The 19,156-nt window shown below is 49.6% G+C and overlaps 1 protein-coding gene across 3 annotated transcripts in view; it reads left to right on the top strand.

The window, feature by feature from the left end:
• The first annotated feature begins 11,669 nt into the window (after positions 1-11,669).
• The window catches only part of LOC117210537, a 71,369-nt gene continuing 63,882 nt past the window's right edge, over positions 11,670-19,156 (top strand). Inside the window, exons 1-2 of one of the 3 annotated variants that reach the window (XM_033453655.1) lie at positions 11,670-11,913; positions 12,519-12,614. The gene's annotated coding sequence lies outside the window, so the exon portion shown is untranslated. Of the gene's footprint in view, positions 11,914-11,967; positions 12,119-12,518; positions 12,615-17,175 lie in introns of those variants that run through there. The other 2 variants (XM_033453657.1, XM_033453653.1) reach the window with 2 other exon arrangements.

Below are 19,156 nucleotides of genomic sequence, written 5' to 3' on the forward strand. Positions count from 1 at the left end.
GGAAGGAAAAGAGTGGCGATATCGAATCTATCAAGAATGAAGATGTTTTCGCTCGTACGCCACTTGCCTGTCGGAATTCCTTTATCGCGGAATACACGGGCACAGGCAGCTTCTTCCGCTGCCATTAATTCTCGCGTGGTTTTTTACGAGCATGCTTATCGAAAAGGGCAAAGACGAGCGTCAGACGAATCGGTAAGGGTTGTGACGGTTTAGCGGCGCGAGCGAACGGAAGGAAGGGAACGGTGGCAGCGTAAATGGGTGAGGCTCTTAATTAAAATGTTTAACACAGCCGCGAGAGCACGACGTCGAAACGCGAAACTTAATTAAATTGGTTATGACAATAAAAATAGAGGCTGCCCCACGGAGTTGGAACGAAACCGAAGCGGAGAAAGAACGCAGGAAAGAATAAAGCGAATGCGAACGAGCAAAAGCGAGTAAGACAGCGGGAGGGGCAGTGGCGGTAGAACAGGTTGACGTGGAAAAGGAAAACGAGAAAGAGCCTGGAAAAGGGTGGAAGACGCGTGGAAAAAGCAGCGGAGGGAGAGAAAGAGATCGAGAACAAAGAGGAAATGTGAACAGCGTCGACGAGTCCGGCCGCACACGGTTACATACTCTCGCGTCCGTTGGGTACATGCAATCAGCGAGGCGTACGTATATACACGATGCACGCGTTTAATTTGACCAGCACGCGTCTCCGTGAGGATTTTTCGGTTCGACGACACAGCGAGGCTCGAGGAACACCTCGGCAGTCAAAATGAGAGAGAAAAGGGGAGAGAGAGAGAGAGAGAGAGAGAGAGAGAGAGAGAGTTGGAGCCGGAGTTAAATATCGGCTGGGGGAGGGGGGTGACAGAAGGGGGTCCCGGAGTGTCATTCCAGTTTTCCTCGGTCTGGCTCTCCGGCTAAAGGACGAAGAGAACAAGCCAGAGAGAAAAGCAGAGAGAGGCCGACGGTGGCGCAGGATTTGCGAGACGTCACTGCGAAAATACGCGCAATTGAACTTTTCAACCCCGTCGGCCTTCCCTCGGCTACCGATCCCCTCCTCTTCCCGTCCGCTTCCATTTACTCTGTCGCCGTCGGATTCTCGGCCCGGCTTGTCGCTTTCCTCTCCGTCTCTCCTTTTGTTCCTCTTTTTTCCGCTCGATCTATGTCTTGTTCCTTCTGTCACGCTCCCGTGCTCGCTTCTATTCTCTTCCCTTTTCCCTCTTACGCTCTCTTTGTCATTGGTTTCTCTGTTGCTCGCCTCTCTCCCTTTCTATCTCGCTCTCTCTCTCTCTCTCTTTTTGCCTCCTCTGCCGCCTCCGGCTCGTGGGCCCTTCGCTCTTTTGTCACGCCACCCTTGTTCGCGCTGTCCCACTCTATTTGCCACCCCCCGTCGTTCCATCATCCCTCAAAGCCGTACAGTCTAACCGGTGGCACACGAAGGGTCGCTTTTGCCGGTGTTCGTGAACGACACGAGGCTCCACGATGGTGATAGTGGTGTCGGTGGTACGGCGGTGGGCAAGCTCTCGTTGGATTTTTCTCCGTCCTTCTTTCCCTCGTCGTCTCTTTGTCCTCTGGCGGCGCGGAATCCCGGGGTGGGATTTGCAGGAGCCGGCAAATATGCGCCCGATAAAGACTACCCACACCGCGGTTCTACCAACCCTGCCAAGGGATTACCTGAAGCCTTCGCGGCGATCATCTCCTTCCGACGAGGCTTTGCCGCGCCTCCCCGTCAACGGTTAATGCGTCATGCCTGTTCCTCGCTAATCGACGATTCTACTCTCCAAGAGCCGACATACGCACTGTTTGCCAAAGCAACACCCCTTTCGTGTCGTTTTGCGGGCTTCGGATTACCGGAAATTAGGACTTCTGGGCGTGGAGCTCGAATGCCTGCGGGAGAAAGTTCAGACGAGGTCATCGAGCTTCGCAGTTTTCGACGATTATAAGGATCTTTGATATTTGAAACGAAACGAAAGGGTGGCTTTAGCGTCGACGTCACGAGTGTCGACGGTATCGGGGAAAAATTGCAACTAGCTTACGAGTGCTAACGAACTAGCATCGCTCGATACACATACGCGTTTGTATCGGATTAAGTTTACGTAATTCGTTGGTTGATAGTTTAGAAATAGCAATCCTACGATTTACTAATAATTAGATTCCGATGTAATACATCGGACGGTAGATCGACGAACGATGCGTGAAATGCGATAGCTTCCTAGACGTTACACGTTCGTGCAATTTATTGTAGCATTGGAACGATACCACGAGAAATATTTTAAGCAATGTACGAGTCTACGTTAAAAATCCTACGACTCCAATATATCATCCTACTTTCGATCGTATTTCGATCGCTATTCAGCAACAAGTATTTGCAAAATTCTTCACCCAACCCGGCAACCTCATCTTCCCCTTCCGACGACCGCGTCCAAAAAAAACTGCTTAAACTTTGCAGAAATATTCTTTCACCAAGTTATGGCGAAATTTCGCGCGTCCCAAATATAAAACTGCGGAATTCCGTCGAGAAGAGCCCCCGACACCTATCGATCGTGGTCGTCTATCTGGAATCGATTCTCGGTACGTATCGTCGACGATTCGAGAGGCGAATGGCTGGGGACCGATTCGGAATCGAAACGCGGCCGTGCAACTCGCGACGTATTATGGACGAAAGGAGTGAGAGCAATCTTCGTCGATAGCGTCTTTCCTCGCACAATAAAAAGATCGATATCTCGTGGCGTGTTTCGCTCGACGCGACCGCCAAGATTCTTTATCCGACATCTGTGTCAAGGAAAAATTCTTCCGATCCTTGCCGTGATCCCGTCGTTCTCGGCTTCTTTCGTAATCCTTTCCTCGGTTACCCGTCGAACCGGCGTCCTCTTCCCTTTTCCTCGCCTCTCTTTCGCCCCTTTTTCCTTTCGGGGTAGTCGCGCGTGGCTATGGAAAACGCCGCGGGAAAGTAAAATGCCCGTCGTTACCCGAAGACCCGCGTCAACGACGTTCCACCGAGGGATTCCGTTGCTCGAGGATTCGACGAAGATTGACCGAGATTAACGGGGACCTGACGAACCAATCCTTCAACGAGGCGTACCGAAGATATCGCGATGAGAGGGGGATGCTCGCTGGAGATGTTGGTTTCGAACGACCGGCAGATTGGTTGGGCAGATTTTGGTCGATGCGGAATTTCAGAAATTCGCTCGTATATTTTTAGCGCGGTTTCTGACTTTTACGTTATATTTGTCGGATTAAGGTTGGAATTTTGGGCGTTCGATGAACCTTTACTCGAATTTACCATCACGCATATAGCCGATGTTTACCGGTACAAATGTGGGTACTACAAGAGGCTACAAGTAACAGCGGCGATAGGATGGTCGAGATGCCGATGACAACGAATTCAGCTTCGACAACGAATCCACGGTCCACGGGATGACGGGACACGATTCGGATAACTCTCTCGATAACTCAAGCAGCAATTTGCCCAACGAATAACTAACTAACTAACTAATTAACTCGTAATCCAAATGAAACTGCCCTTATATAGTCCTTTTCTCACTCCTTGGGTCAATCTCTGTTTTTGAGGAGAGCCGCGCAACTATTTTCTACTTCCGTTATTACACGTCCCTCCCGTGACCGTGGTTTAGGTTAGGGCCGAGGTGACTCATTATGTCACCTCGAGCTCAAACCCATCGTACCTTAAACCTTAAGTACCCGCATAGCTATTTCTTCGTTTATTGTTAAATGTCGTTGTCGTAAACATCTGGATTGGGGTATTGGGCTTCTCCGAACATTCTAAAGAAAGGTCTCGATGTCCTTTCATCTCTGACATATTTATTTTCCTATGATTTTCGTCACGTACGAGTAAAACTGACCGTATAGCTCTAAAAAGCTTTAAAATCATTTAGCGAAAATCCTCGAATATTTCGATCTTCGTCGGATTGCTGTTCAGCATCGTCAGGTCACGATGAAAATCGGTCACGAACGATCATACTCTATTAGGATGATCGCAATGGCGATGATGCGCGAGCGCTCGGTTCTGGCCCGGTAGGCGCGTCTTAATTAAAATTAATTGTCCCGGCCGCGTAGCGTCGTAAATCATAATAACCGGGGCCGAAAGTTATGGATGTGCCGCGACGCTCGAACGGATCTTTCATCTCGATCGGCGATCGATGGTTAACCCAGGGCCGCTGGAATCGGGACTCCTCGTGGCGGACAGTGATTGATCGTCCGTGTGGATGCAGAGGATCCTCCGCTCGACTACCGTTTCCTCGGCGGACACGCGAGGAAAACAAGCGACCGATCGAACACGACGTGACACAGCCGGGTGTCAAGCGTGCTGTGATCTCTCCACTCCGTTCTCGCTCGCGATTAACCCTTTCCGCTGGAACGCGTTCCGCGAATACAGGATACCGAAATCTAGAAAACACGGTATTTTGTGTTTCAAAGCACGCTAACCAGGCTACTTATTAATCCCGAATCGATATGAAGCTAACTTGAACGCTAAAACCAGCGGCATAACGCGACCAATTACAAGGACGGAGTAAGAATCAGGATATCGAGGAACGTTTTCGCTTTAATTTTGAATTCGACGAAATCTTCGTCCTTTCCATCCATCGTAGAACAAAGTAACGATCAGGATGGGCAGTGACGTTTTTCCTTCGATTTTTCAATTCGACAGCATCTTCATTTTTTTCCGCCCACGGTGGAACATCGACGACATATGGGATAGACGACAGGTTGAAAAAATCGCGTTGCCCGGAGCTACAGAGCTGTCGGCGTATTATGCACGCGTCGAATCCAATCGCATTAGCCGCTCCCAGGAGACTTTGGGTGGCCATGCGTCGCGGCAAAGGCAAATATTATTCGAATTCCGCGTGCACGCCGCCATTAGGCCATCGTTCCTCAGCCCGTTAATCTCTCAGGGGCTAACGAAACACGGAGTCGGCCGTTATTAGTGCCGAATTTAGAATTAAGCGTGGCCTGGCCACCCCTCCGGTTCTCCCTTTTGTTTCCAGCCGGGGGAAAGCCTGCCCGTGGAACAATGCCGGGACAATTCTTTCGCCGCCGCGCCGTCGACTTAATTCGCAGGACCACTTTTAATTTTCATTTTCCTTCTCTTTTTCCCCTTCGTTCTGCTCGCGCCTTTTCTTTCTTTTTGCGTTCTGTCGCGTCGGGTTAATCGCTGTTCGATAGAACGATTTGGAATGTATATTCGAGGTTCGAGAGATCGGGGGCGTTCCTCCATAACGTTTTATTCTTCTATTTCTTGAACGTGTTTAGCTTCGGTGATGATGAATTTTGTGGCGAAATACCAATTGATCGTTTCGCCCGTCTTCGCCTATCTCACGAGCTTCCGCGTTTTATTACACACGTTATATCCGAAAGTTCATAACTCCGAGGGGAAACATCGCCGTCTCTTTCACTGGCCTTCGTCCCAAATGCAAATAGAATACAGTCCCATAGGTTGACCGAAGCCTGCTCGCAAACACTGTATAAAAAGGGATGCTGGTTTAACCGAACGAATAATTTAATTGTTCCCGAATTTACCAATTATATCCGTCTTTCGTCAGAGATCGAGGTACCCGGCAAAGTTGTCCGAGTCTTTGGAAATTCTGTCTTTTCGAAAGGTTTAACACCTTACAGCGTACAATTGGAAAACGGTAAAGACACATATAAAACGATGTGAAATAGCTGGAAAAATCATCGATTCCAACCCAACAACGATGAAATAATACAGAAAAAGAAAAAAATGAATAATACTCGAAAAATGACAAAATCTACCTCCGCTTTATCAAAATTATTCTAAAATTCAAACCTATCTTCCTAAAGCATGCCTGTACCGTCAACCGTCTAACCTAACCCTAAGCCGTATTGCTCGATAGCGCGTCACAGAAACTTTCTGTTCTTCGAAAAGACTGCTCGTCGTCCAAAGGAAAAAAAGGCGAAGAAAAGCGGAGCGCGGAGGAAGAAGCGGAACGAGGAGAATACGAAGGAAAAGAAAACAACGACGAGCAACCCAGTTCCTCGAAGGCCTCTCTCTAATCGCATCCGGAGCGTTTCGTCGCGCGTCTCGTTTTCTCGGTTGGAGAGAAGAGACAGAAGAGACAGAGGTCGTATCCGAGGACCCTTTCTCACGCGACGTCGCCATCCCGCCGGATCAAACCAGAATTACTCTGTGCGCAACCCCTTACGATCTTCGAAGATTCAACCCCTACGACACCAGGGTCGCTCGCTTAGCTGCAAACGGGACGGAACTGCTTGACCGTTGTCCAGTTTCTCAGCATCCCTCTCCCTCTTCCTGCTTTTCATCGTTCGCTAGCCCGTGCGCGTCCCGTGAGAATCAGCCTGGAATCGAAAACTGGTCCAGCGTTACGCGGATCCTAGAATCCGATGCACGATTGGCGGAGAGAGGTGGAGAGAATCGCGCGGGCTGCACTCCAGGGACCAGTCCGGGGAAAAATGATGTTCGTCTTCAGTTTCGGCGCGACGGTACGACTCGCGTGACCTCCAAACGAACGGAAATCAGAGTGTGACGATAACGGCCCAGTGGCAGGCGAGAAATCCGAGTTCACGTTCTGTGAAACGTGAATTTGTACGAGACGAGTAGAGGAGGAGAGAGAGGAAGCGATAACCGCGAGGTCGAAGATCGCGGCGCCGAAAGCGGTTGCGATTCCACGCGTCGCGTCGTGGCGATTACGCTAATTGCCGCTCTAATTGACCGACATTCGCCGGCGTCGCGTCGTTATCGAGCTCGAGCGACGCCGCCGTTTTTCCGGCCATCCAACGCCCGCCTGATCCAGCTCCGAGCCAACCCGGAAACTGGGCTATTGTTGGAACGAGGCGGAGGTTCGCACCTCGCGAAGAAGATCGTTCTTTTTTTTCAGGATATCGGAGACACGGCGACGAGCGTGTTAAATTTTCGATCGTGCAGTGATTTTCGTTTGAGTTAGCTGTCGAGATGGTTTTTTGGCAAAAGGGAATTTTCGTGATCGTTTTTCCGTTCTTTGGATGATTTGGCTCGAAGCGTCGAGTAGATAAAAAGTACAAAGACGCGAAGAGAGAGTTTGTTAAGTTTTGCTCGTCGTTACATTTATCCTCGTGCATGTTAGAATGGGAAAGTATTTTTTCTTTTTCTTTAACATTGTTTCTACGTTTTCTACGGTTACATTTGCACGACACATTTTCTACTGTTCGCGTTCGATCGATTTACCTTTATAATCGCATGCATTTTTCAATCTGTAACACATTTCGTGGTGTTATCTGTTTCTACTTTGTACATTAATATTACCGCGTTAAGTTTAGACCTTTCCAAAAATTCACACGCCGCAGCAAACCGTAAGAAGCAAAATTTCGAATCCGTCGCCCTAACTTTCGACGTGTATTCCATCATTCCGGATACCACTCCTACCCGGTCGGACTACGAAGAATCGATATCCCGAACGGTTGTCGTTCGATCGCCATCGAAAACTCAATCTACGCGATTCTCGGAAAACGGGACGTTTGATCGTTCGTATAGCAGCAACTCGCGTTAATCGACGAAATCGTCGGTGTGTTCGCTACTCCCTAAATGATTCGCTTCATTTACACCTATAAACGGCGAGTTTTATGGCCGGTTCATTCGTTTCTGTCGCTTAACTAATTGCCGGGCCGTGTTTGCCCGCCGCGCGGATCATCCCCTGTCTTTTTCCTGCCCCTGTAATTAGCCCTTCTTCGTTATTAGCATTAATTTATTAAGCGACCGTTCTGGTCGGAGCGCGCGGGCGCTATCGCTTCCACCAACGATCCACCTCGACGCGTACATCGCCTTTAAAAGCTCGCCGCCTACTCCGTTTCCTTTAAGCCAATTCGTTCGACTGAAATACACTTCCCGAGTAATCCATCTTAACGTAATTAACCGGTTATACGTTGAGCAGTTAGCGGTCGACGCTAAGCTTCGCGTCACCGGTTCACCGGCTCACTGATTTTTCCTTCCGACCCTCGTTCTCACCTGTTCCGGCTCGTTGTGGTTCTATGAACGATAGCTGAAGAGATTCTACCTGAGGAACTGCGTGGAAATTTTGTTTCGCCGGTTTGCCGAGGTGATAAGTCCAGAGTCTCGAGGTTCGCTTGTAATTTTTCGCGTTGCCATTGTATTCCTCTGTAGAGAGGGTTTGCAAAAGGGTCGTAGGTGCACGCGGAGCAGATTTTTGGCGAGTTTGAAAGGATATCGAACGGGAATTTTGAGGGTGTAGTTGTTTGAGCAACGGCGGGACTATATCAGATTGCGATAGAGAGATTTTTTAGCGACCCAACGTTTTATTTCGTTGATTGTACAAAAATTGACGGTGACGGGTTTTTGGTTAAATTTTTGACTGTTCGGTGAATTGTATATAAATGTACGATAATGTGTACAAATTTCATGTGCATCGGGAAACTCGACGAATCGGAGACTCTTTTCTTTGTAACTATAATTTTTATCGAGTGTGCGAAGTAGAAAAGACTGTTTGGCATTTTTCATGGGATATTTTTAATTACGGTATAATATAATCTCTTGAATGCGAAAGAGAATCTCTGCGAGCTTCGGCGTTTGTCGGAACTTGTCAAACCTGTAGGCATTAGCGACAGCTAATTAACAAAAACTTGGATCGTTTGGTAACCAGAACAAAGCAAAGTGCAACGGAGGTTGATTTCCGCGAGTCTGCGATGTTCACGGTCCTTCGTTAAATTCGTAAGTAAAATTCTGTAATATATTCCCTCAGAAATTGAAGAAGCCAAGGATTATTTTTGCTTCCGACATTCATTGAAATTCGTTAAGTCATTAATTTGTTTTTTCTTCAAAATTCAAATATCTTCCATTTCCATTTTCACCTATTTTTATAATCGCTTGTTCCTCCATCTATTAAACATTAACACGTTCGCATTTATAATTCATTGTTCGCGAAGCTTGTTATCGGCCTAAGTTCTATTTTTCTTTTGTTCCAGCGAAACCTTACTTGTCTCTAAGCGTAGAACGTATTGTCTAGCTTCGCGCATTCGTAATCCACCGAGACGCTTCTATTCTTCCTGCTCTAAGAAGCAAAGGAATAACGCGAAATTAAATTCCAAATCCTAAATTAAAATTAAACGAAAATACGGTATTTCCAAAATTGAAGCGAAGAAACCGTAAAACCGCGTAGCGCACGCTGTTAATCCTTGCAGGAGTAGAAACACATTGCCGTATCGAACCGAGCCAAATATTACCGGCAGCGAGGTTCCATGCTGTTCGCCTTGAATTGAAGTTCGTTCGAGGGTTCCCCACGAAGCTTCGCCGGAGATACGAATTTTCTATGTATTTTCCGTGCGCGATCCAAGATCAACACGCGGGATAACTGGCTTCCGTTAGCCGGCGAATCCCCGAGCAAGAAGAATCCCGGTTTCCTGTACAACCCCATCCATCGTGGGCCAGGATGTTCCTGCAGTAGGAAGTCGCCAGTTAGCCGGGAACGCGCGGCTTCCAAGATATCGCGCGCGTGCGAAATTTCTCGTCGTTAACGCGGTCTCCATTCTTCTTCCGCGCTCATCCTCGCCTCCAGAGTCGAGATTCGTCGCGGTCCTCCGCGAGACTTTCAACTTTGTCCAACTTTGGCTTCCCGGAACGGAGAAATCTTCGCGTGGCGTTTAGAAAAAAAAAAAAAAAAAAAAAAGAAAGAGAGAATCTTTAAAACGAGACACGTGGCTCGTGTGCGTCGTTCGCGAAGAAAATTGATTAACTTCTGGGAGGAATTTTGAAGGTGTTAATCTTGGTAGATCGACGAAACTCCTGGCGAGAAGATGAGAAAAGTGTATCGTTGAGAGGAGGCAGCAGTGCGGTGGAAATTAAGGTACGCGAAGACGCGAGGATTTGAAAATTAACATTGGTAGAGATATCGATTGACGGAGACTGAAAAAGTACGTGCGATATGTTTAATCCTCGACGAAAGAAAGAAATTATCGATCGTTTTTTTTTTTTTTTACATGTAGAGAACCAATAGGAGGACCTTCGAATTAAAAACTGCAGAGTAGAATCTCCGAGGGCCAAATGTTTCGTACATTCCGTAAATAAAAATTATACAGATAACGATCGTCCGTGTAAAATACTGCTGGTACGATTAAAATGAAAAAATTATCGACGCTCGCCGATTAAAACTTTGTTTCTAGGAAGGAGTGTCTACCGGAGAAGCGTTGGAGAATTTTTTACGAACAACTCGAGGAAAACAAAGTCGCTGAAACGCAATGTCCATTGCGGAAGCCCAAGGTCCTGTCCAAGGATAATCGTTTCTCTCTGTATCGTTCCGCAAAAGTTTCCAATAACGGAAACGACTCGAGAAGACATCCTCCGCGGCTCGATATCCGCGCGCAATCGTGCGGATAAACGCGCGACGTTACCCAGGGCCGAGTGTTTCAACTTTTACAGATCTCACCCCGTAACGGGCGAAAGGGTGTGTGTTAAGGGGGTTGGCCGCGTGTATGGATTTTTGCGTGCTCGTGTGCACCACGGTACGTCGCCTCTGATAAAATTTTATCGCCTTCGACGCCTCGGCCATTACGCTGTTCCTTTTAATGCAACTCCACGCGCACTATTCTGTCTTTTTCCTCGTCATTATCGTCGTTTTCATTATAATTTTAAGATATAGAATCGATCGATTTGATTTACGAATTTTGGCAAAGATTACTTTAATTTTGTTTGCCATCCGATTGACAGATCTGTTAATTTGGTATCTGTAATTATTTTCACAGTTATTTCTTCGTCAGATTTATACTTTTAGATTAACTTTTGAAGTGACGTTTTAAATGAAGTTGATATTAAACGCGATATAAACATTTGATCGAGTATTTTGATCGAACTATTTATTTGTAAGATTTTCAATTTTTATAATATCAGTCGAGAATCTCTCTGTTTTACGATCAATTTTTCAAGACCGTCACGAAATAACGTTTCGCTCGAAACATTCCATTATCGTACGAAAAATTAACCGGAGCCGATTACGTGTGTTCGATCGTTGCGAAAAATCCAGTTCCAGATTCCACCTTCCCTGCCACTTCGTGCATTATCAAGCCCTGCTTCGAATTAGAATCCAATTTCCTGTCTCCCGCGTTTTCACTCTACACCACTTCCAAAATCCGCCTGAAAAACCATCATCCCTTTCTCAAAACTCGTTACGTTCCTAACCCCAAGAACGTCAAAGCAAATTGCCTGTGACCCGTGCGAAAATATGCTCTGAAAAACCACTCGTCTTCTCGAAATTTCAGGATAGTGAAAAGAATATTCTAATTTTCTATAATTCCTTCAAAAATGTATATATCCCGTTGCTTATGAGTGCTTTTCAATTTCTTCGAATCTGAATAATTGTAATTGTAAAAATACTAAGCCCAACGGACAGAGACTAGTTCCTAACTTCACAATTACCGGCGGAAATACCTGCATTCGTATAAGGTAGTATCCAGTATTAGTAAATGCAACGAATTCGCATCATTCTCAGTTTCGAGTTCTCGTCAAAATTCCGTCAATTCGACCACCTTCGATTTCGAAAGATAAGTTCCACGTTAAATCCAAAAATTTCTCCCAAACACCGATCGGAACCACCCTCCACCGCCGCCCATTCGACATCATTGGCTCCAACCCAAAAAAACTCCCCCCTATGACCCTTGATCTGTTCCATTTTCTCATTCAGACTTGGGAAACTTTACGAATACCCAAGTGTCGGAATACTTCGGCGCAAATCGAGGGCAAGGTGTTTCAGAATCCCAGGTATCTCGAACGGGACGAAAGCAAGCGGACAGGCAGGCAAGCAGTCAGAGACAGACAGGCAGGCAGCTAGTGAACGAGAAGGAAGATAGTGACGTACGGAGAAAGAACGGAGGAGAACTCGGTGGGGCCAGCCAAGAAGGAGCTTCTGATCCGACGGGGCAATTGGACACGAGCCAGGGAGACGGAACGGGACGGGCGTAAGTGTACACGCGGCCGTGATTGCGCGAGGAGAATGTAATTAGTGACGGGACGTTGCCGGCGATCCCTTCCCGCGACTGGGCTGCACGATATCCGGGACAAACTCGGCGGGAATCTATGGACCCCGGGACGGAGCTGTTTGCGGAACGTTTCCGTGCGATTATGCGCGCCTAGGCCGCGAGTAAGCTGTTCCATGCTGCGAAGGTGAGAGACAGGAGAGCGAAGAGAAACGTCAACAGCAGCTCGTTGATCTCGTGTCCTCGCTTCTGTTATTTTACGGTTGTGCCGTTTTTCGCGTTTATCGCTTGTTCCGTGTTGTTCGCGGATTGAGCCGAAGCAGAAGTTAAGGTACTTCTAACGAGATATCGACGATTAATATCGCAAGGTTCTTCAAGAGTGTAGTGGCGGCTCCTCTGTCGTCGACTTTTATTCGTCGAATGTGCGGTTTCTTTTAAAGTTGCTAATTTTATCTAATATCGACGTTTTAACGACGAGACACACCGAAAAATTGTAAAGAGCGCGAAAGTTAGTTCGTAGCTTAGCAGGATGATTTATCGATCATTTCATTTAGCGTGTGCTAATAGACGTTGTTATTTTTCGACAGCGAAGCGGTCATTACTCTTCAAGGACCACCGAGGAGGCGAAAGGATTTCAGGAGTTGGAAACATTACTCGAAGGAAAACAACATTTATCTAACAGGGTAAGTGTGTTCCTTCAGTTTTGCAAAGTACAATACCCTCTGTTTCGCGAAGTACGACACCAACGACGTACATTCAACGCGTCCACGGTAATCGTTTAAAAATCAAAACTTTTCACCAAAGAAAGGATTTTCTCCGCGCTGTCGATTTAATTTCACTGCTTTTAAATTATGCCACGCGACAAACGCTATTAATTGCACTTATCTACGTTCGACCGAACGTAACTGGCCTTCGTTTATAAAACATTGAACTATCGTAACAAAATTTACGGCCTTACACGTGCCACTATATTTAGAGGCATTATTCCAGTAAAAAAGAAGCGACCAGGCAGAATATATTCATCGTAACGTTAAATATTCCGCTTGACTTTTACCTGTGACGATTTTCGAGCACTTAACGACAAATAGTCCCGAGAAGAGATTAACATAGAACAGCTTCTGCGTAGGAAGCAAGAAAGACGCCCCAGGGAAAATATTTTTCCGTAGAGGCTCGATGGTACAGAGTCGTTCTCTGATACTTTCATTTAACGTTCGTCGTTTGACAATGAACGAAGTATTAGGATCCCTTAAGCCTCCCAGGTAACTAAACCCGGAGGGACATAGTGCAAGTGGCTTTACGGATTCTTTGTGTCGGTGAGAGGCAAGGTGGTCAAGAAGGTACAAGGTGTCGAAGGGTCGTCAGGTTCCCTTGTTTAGATCGTTAAGCGAGGACAGGGATCGCGCGGCATAATTAGGCTTCACCTTGTCCGACGCCCGCGTCACACGTAGATTACAAATCGGTTCGGTGTTCTCGGTTTCCAAAGACTTAGCTTTCGTGTCTACGAACATTTAGCTCCGATATGGTGAAACGCGTACAGAATTTTACTATCGCAGCCTCCTCCACGATCGTCTAACGAAAATGTTTCGAGTCTCTCGGTCATCGTCCTCGAAACTATACATCGATCCACTTTCCTTCGAACGCTAGACGATCTTCCATCTTACACGGTAGCGCGTTCCCTATCGTCTCGTAGAACGGCAATCGATCTCAGGGTCGCGTCGTCAGCCAGCCGTTTCCCTGGAATTAACCCCAAAAAACGTTGTCGCTGCGCGTCAAAGCTTCCCTGATTGGTAGGCTCGATGGCGGCCGGCTTGATTGGTATCATTGTAGAGGGAGGGGAGACATTTTATGCAGCGGCCTGTGCACCACGACTCGAACTTGAATACCGAATCAGCCGGTCGAAAGAGAAGCAGAGAGGCAGAGAAGCAAAGCCAAACGGAGGGACAGGGGGACGCGATAAAGAGAAAAAAAGATGGAAAGCGACGAAACGCATAGGAGCGACGAGGAAGATTTTACCGGTTTCGTGGCTACGTAGCCCCGGTAACAGTAGAACGAACGAGGTTCCCCACCCCTCTGCAGCATTTTAATAATCCCCGAACTCCCTTCGGAGCAGCCCGAACAAGGATGCAGCGCAGCTGGACCCCTTTTTGCCTCGTGCCCGGTGTTAAGGGGGTACCGCCCTCCCACTGCGTTCCATCTCCCGGCTCGACTTCTCTTTCGTCCCCCGCACGCAACCCTCGTTCTCGCGGACGAAGATCGGGCCTCTTTCACAGGCGACAATCACAGCGTAACCCGAAACGAATGCCGCTCGAACGTTCGCCGGCCCAGAGTGCCGTGTGCTCCGAGTTGCGAAGCGATGCGTCGAGCGTGAAACGAACGGGGACGGTGGTGGCATAGCGCGGCGGTTGTCGGCGCCATGCGGGTCCATAGTTTCTCTATGCTGTACGCGGCCATCCGTGGACCGTGGATCGCCTGTATTTCGCCATGTCGAGCACGCCTTTGTGCTCAGGTATTCTGTCGTTTCCCTCTGCCCGTCTGTCTTTCCTCTTTCATCCTAGCTTCTACCATCCGCGCGATGTCGCCTTTCGTTTCCCTTCCTTTCTACCTCTCTCGGTAGCGGTTCTTTCTTTACCCGGATTACGGCCGGTCCTTCTCCGTTCCACGGTTCGTTTTCTCGTTTCTCGAACTCTCTATCTCGTTCAAAGTCACCCTCAAAGTCTGTCGTTCACAGTGACGACGGGAACGGGTGGCGAGACGGGGAGCGAGAAGGACAGAGAAAGGGAAGACAGGCGGATCGAGATTAAGGCAACTTCGCAGACTCGGCGACTGCGCCCGCGGCTCTCTGTGTGCGGAATACTTTGTTGGAATAGCTGAGACCGCCTTGCCCCCGATCGGAAGCGCCGCGACGACGAAAGCGGACAGGCACCCGCGCGCGTCTCGCGCCGGCCGATCTCCTCCGTTTCCTGTCACCGACGCCGACGGCTAACCCCTCGAACGGCCAATAGCCTCGGCTTGTTCCTCGTATCTCCACGGACGATTTTTCCTCCTGAAGACCATTGACTATTCCTCTGATTCCAGCGAATTACACCGGTATGGTAAATAGCGATGATGACGAGTCGGCTCCTTGGATCCCGGCAGCTCACTTTCAAACGCGAAAGAAAGTTTCTCGAGCGAACCCAGCCTGATTTCTTTTTGTAGATTCCTCGAGACGACGAAACCTTTCGAAATGAGATTCTTGGTTGGTTCGTTTTGCACGGTGGGTAGATGTTTTTTAAATGACAGCTGCGTAAGTTGCTGTTAAATACACCGTGCTAAACTGGTTTGAATTTTATTAATGCTTGAGTCTCTTTCCTGATCATATTTGATTGCGAGCATGTCTCTACTCGTGCTCGATCCTTCGCTAAGTTTCGTCGCTAGATACGAGTTCGATCTTCGAAATATCGCCGGGCGTTTTGGTTTCACGTCGAAATGTATTTTCAATTTCCTAGTCTTTTCGAAAGTGGCAATGTAATTAAGTAGATATCCAGGTTTGACCATTGACGCCGAAAGGATAGTCGCACACGAAGCAAGAATGGTAGCAGTTGGAACTCAACCGCGAGCTCCGTTAGTTTTGTACTCGGACCAAGGTTTCAGGGAAAGATCCGCAAACGCAAATCACACTAATTCTGTTTGCGATAGTAACTAGCGCAGTGACTGGCTGCGCTTTGAAGGGCCAGCCAATTAGTAGTGACGAAGATATTACGTAAATCTACTTAAACGAGCGAACGTCGAACCGTACAAGGGTCTTGTATTTACCGTGAAATACACAGCCACGTACAGTCTTAAAAATCCATGTCAATCCTCGCTAAACGATCCATTTTTAAGCTCGAAAGGAAGAAATCGCTGAAATTGCAATTCGCAAATGAATTTTAGTATATGTGACGAGATTTTCAACTTGATATTCCCAGAAATTAAAACGTTAAGTGACACCGATATTACGAAAAACGTTATCCTACAATTGCTTGTCCCTAGATTTCAGATTATAGTAATAAATTACAATATCTTTCGTGGAATTCCGCCTCCGTGGAGTTAAAAAAGCGACGAAAAATTCGAAGTGGAACGCAATTCCTGTGGCGGCAGTCGCGACAGTTGTCGGAGATCCCCAGAAAGTCGAAACGGGAACAGCGAAGTTCACGTAGTACGGGTTCTGTCGCGTGTATCGAGAAATTTACAGTCGCCCGGCAATACGGGACGAATCGAAGCGGGACCACCGCTTCCCGCTCCTTTCCCGGCGTTTTGGTTTCCTGGAAATCTCTGGAACCGATTCGCGCCATTATCGTGAAATCCAATTTCTCTGGAAGCAATTTCCACCTCGGCTGCCGGCTTCCCGAAACTCATCCCAGCCGGCTGAGCGACGAAAAATTCGTGAACAAGGAGGTCGGTCGGTCGGGCGGTCGGTCGACGTTGTCGTCGACGTTGTCGTCGTCGTCGTCGTCGTCGTCGTCGTCGTCGTCGTCGTGCCGCCGTTCCATACACACCCGTTACATCCCCGCGGTCACGTCTCTCTTTATCTCTCTTCGTCCCTCTCTTTCTCCACTCGGCTCGCCTCTTCTCGTTCGCAGCCTCTTTTTTTTCGCTCTTTTTTTCTCTCCCTCGTTTCCTCTCTCTTTCTCTCGCGTGCTTTCGAGCCTCCAGCACGTTCATCGGTGTCTGAAAAGCTCCGGTAGGCAGGCGGACCTACGATATGCTACCGCTCGAGTGTGGGCGCGCGCGCGCGCGCGCACACGCTCTCCAAAAGAGAGAACAGAGAACGCCGACTAGGTCGGAGGAGGACAGCGGGAAAACGAAGAGGACGGCGCGAGAACGGCGTGACGAGGAACGATCGCGGGGTCGGAAAGAGAACGCGACAGACGGAGGAAGAGCGAGAGAGAGGGAGAGAAGCGGAGGAGAGACGAGGACGAAACGACAAAGAGAAGCCGACGCTTGGAGAAAGAGAACGAGGGAGCGGTGCACACGATCCGAGAGGAACGATCAGACCGAGGGATCGTTTAATAGACAAGGACGGAGGGCGAGAATCCGAGAGAAGGAGAAGAAACGTGGAGAAAAAGAGAGGCAGGATCGTGCGCGCTTGCGGAAGAGAGCATCGGCTGAAGCGTGAGGAAGGGGGAGGAGAACGACGACGAGGAGATCGGGGATGAGGTGGCGGCGGAGAGGCAGAGGGAGAGTAGCGGCACGGAACGGAGCGCCAGAGAGAACGAGGGAACGAACGAGCAACGAAGAACGAGTTAGTGGAGGACAACGAGGACAGAGCGTGGCGGTCGACGAAGACGGGAAAGTCGGACTAACGCGGCCGCCCGAGCGAGACCGAATCGAGCCGAGGGAAGGCAGTGCCGTTGGCGTAGTAACGTGCCGTGGCTGCTTTGCTTGCCCGCCTGCCTGCCTGCCTGCCTCTGCCTGCCTGCCTGCCTGCCTGCCTGCCTCTGCCTGCCTGCCTGCCTGTCTGCCTGGCAGCCGCCTGTGCTCGCCTGCCTGACTCACCGTTAGTGTGAGAACGCGGCTGTGTGCCGGCGCGCTCTCTGCGTGGCGCGTCCGTCGGGTCTCTCGCTCTCTTTGTGTGTGCGAGGGGAGACCCGACCGACGAACGAACGGTTGTGTGCGTTTCGTATAGGTGGATGGGGGTCCCGGCCCGGCTTTCGGCCCGTCCCGTCCCGTAGGTAGAGTATCGCACCGCTCGCCACCCGCTATCCACAGCAGTTTCAGCCAGCCGCCCGCCTGCCAGTGTCCCACCGCACGCCGAACCGTTTGCACTCAGAAGCGATCAGGGAGCCCTTCTCTCCCTCGACTTCCCCCTTCGAGAGAAACGTGCGCGCGCGCGCGCGCACGCTCTTCCACCCCGGCGAGTCGCGCATCGCGTACCCCGCCGCTATACGCCGCCTCTATATCCGTTTCTCGTCTCCTCTCGTCTCACCCTCGCTCCTTTACGCCCTCGTCTTCGTTACACGCGCGTTATTTCTCTTTGTTCTTCCCGGCGGGACGATAGCATCTTCGTCCCCCTTTTCCAACTTCTCCCCGGGTTCCGTCTACCGGTCGTCTTCTTTTTCTCCATCGGTTTCCTCCCCGGTTTCCTTTTTCCTCTCTTTCTTCTTCTCTTCTTCCTCTCTGCCTCTGTTTTTCCTCCTTCGCCGCCAGTCTCCCGACGCTCTTCTTTCTTTTTTCGCTGTCAGTCACACTCGAAACGCACGAGCGCCGACTATCGTTCTCTCCCTCCTGCTCGCTCCCACTTTCCTCTCTGTCGGTTGGCTGGCGTTCGGCGTGTTTAACCTCCCGCCGTCCCACAAGCAGCCCCTCCACCGCCGACACCAGGCTTCTGTCTCCGTTGGCAGCGCGAGCGGGCCATTCGTTCCGTCTCGTTCGCTCGACTCCTCTCGTGTTCCGCGCGCACCACACGGCTGCTCCGTCCCTCTTTCTCGCTCCTGAGTAGCGCCGGTGTGTACTCCCGCTGTCACCTGATCGCGGGACGCTTTTCGCGGGTGAGATACCGCTCGGCCACCGAGTCAACCGAGTCTGCCGCCGCCGCCACCGTCGCTCGGTTTTCCTCCTCCGCACCCCGAGCCGCCTCTTCCTTCGGCATCTGCTCCTACTCTCCTCCTTCTTCCTCTTTCTTTCACGGGACGCGCGCGCGCTTTCCTTTTCCTTTCCGTCTCGCGCGGACACGTCGTGCTGGTCTCTTCCTATACTCGGCTCTTTGCCGCCGCGCTACGTCGAACGTGCACGCGGCTAGCTGGTGGTTTTCGAGAGGGAACGACACGAAGGGAAAAAAGAAAACGAAGAGAACCCTCGAAAGTAGCGGCGAGACAGGAAGAAGGGAAAACGTCAAAGACGTGGAAAACAACCGATGAACCGAGGCGGAGCTATAGGCACACGGTAAAAAAAGAAACGGGAAAAAGACGGTAAAAGGGAGAAAGAGAGAATCGCAAGAGGAAAGAAAGACGGAGGATCGAGAGTGCGAGGGTACGAGAGAGAGAAAGAGAAGTGCGCGCCACCGACATCGTCCAACCACGACTGGCTTGGCCGATCTCTCGCCTCTTCTTCCTCCTTTCACGGATCTTCGCCGGTGCACACGTCTGAAGCCGACCGACTGGAGAGGGAGGTGACACTTTCGGAACGTGGACACGCGGCACGCACGGATCGTCACGCTGGATACGTGAGGATCCAGGAGAACTCCGCTGGCTACCGTGCTCTCGTGCAG

This window comes from Bombus bifarius, unplaced genomic scaffold (genome assembly GCF_011952205.1).
Source record: "Bombus bifarius isolate JDL3187 unplaced genomic scaffold, Bbif_JDL3187 scf7180000008206, whole genome shotgun sequence".
Taxonomy (NCBI): domain Eukaryota; kingdom Metazoa; phylum Arthropoda; class Insecta; order Hymenoptera; family Apidae; genus Bombus; species Bombus bifarius.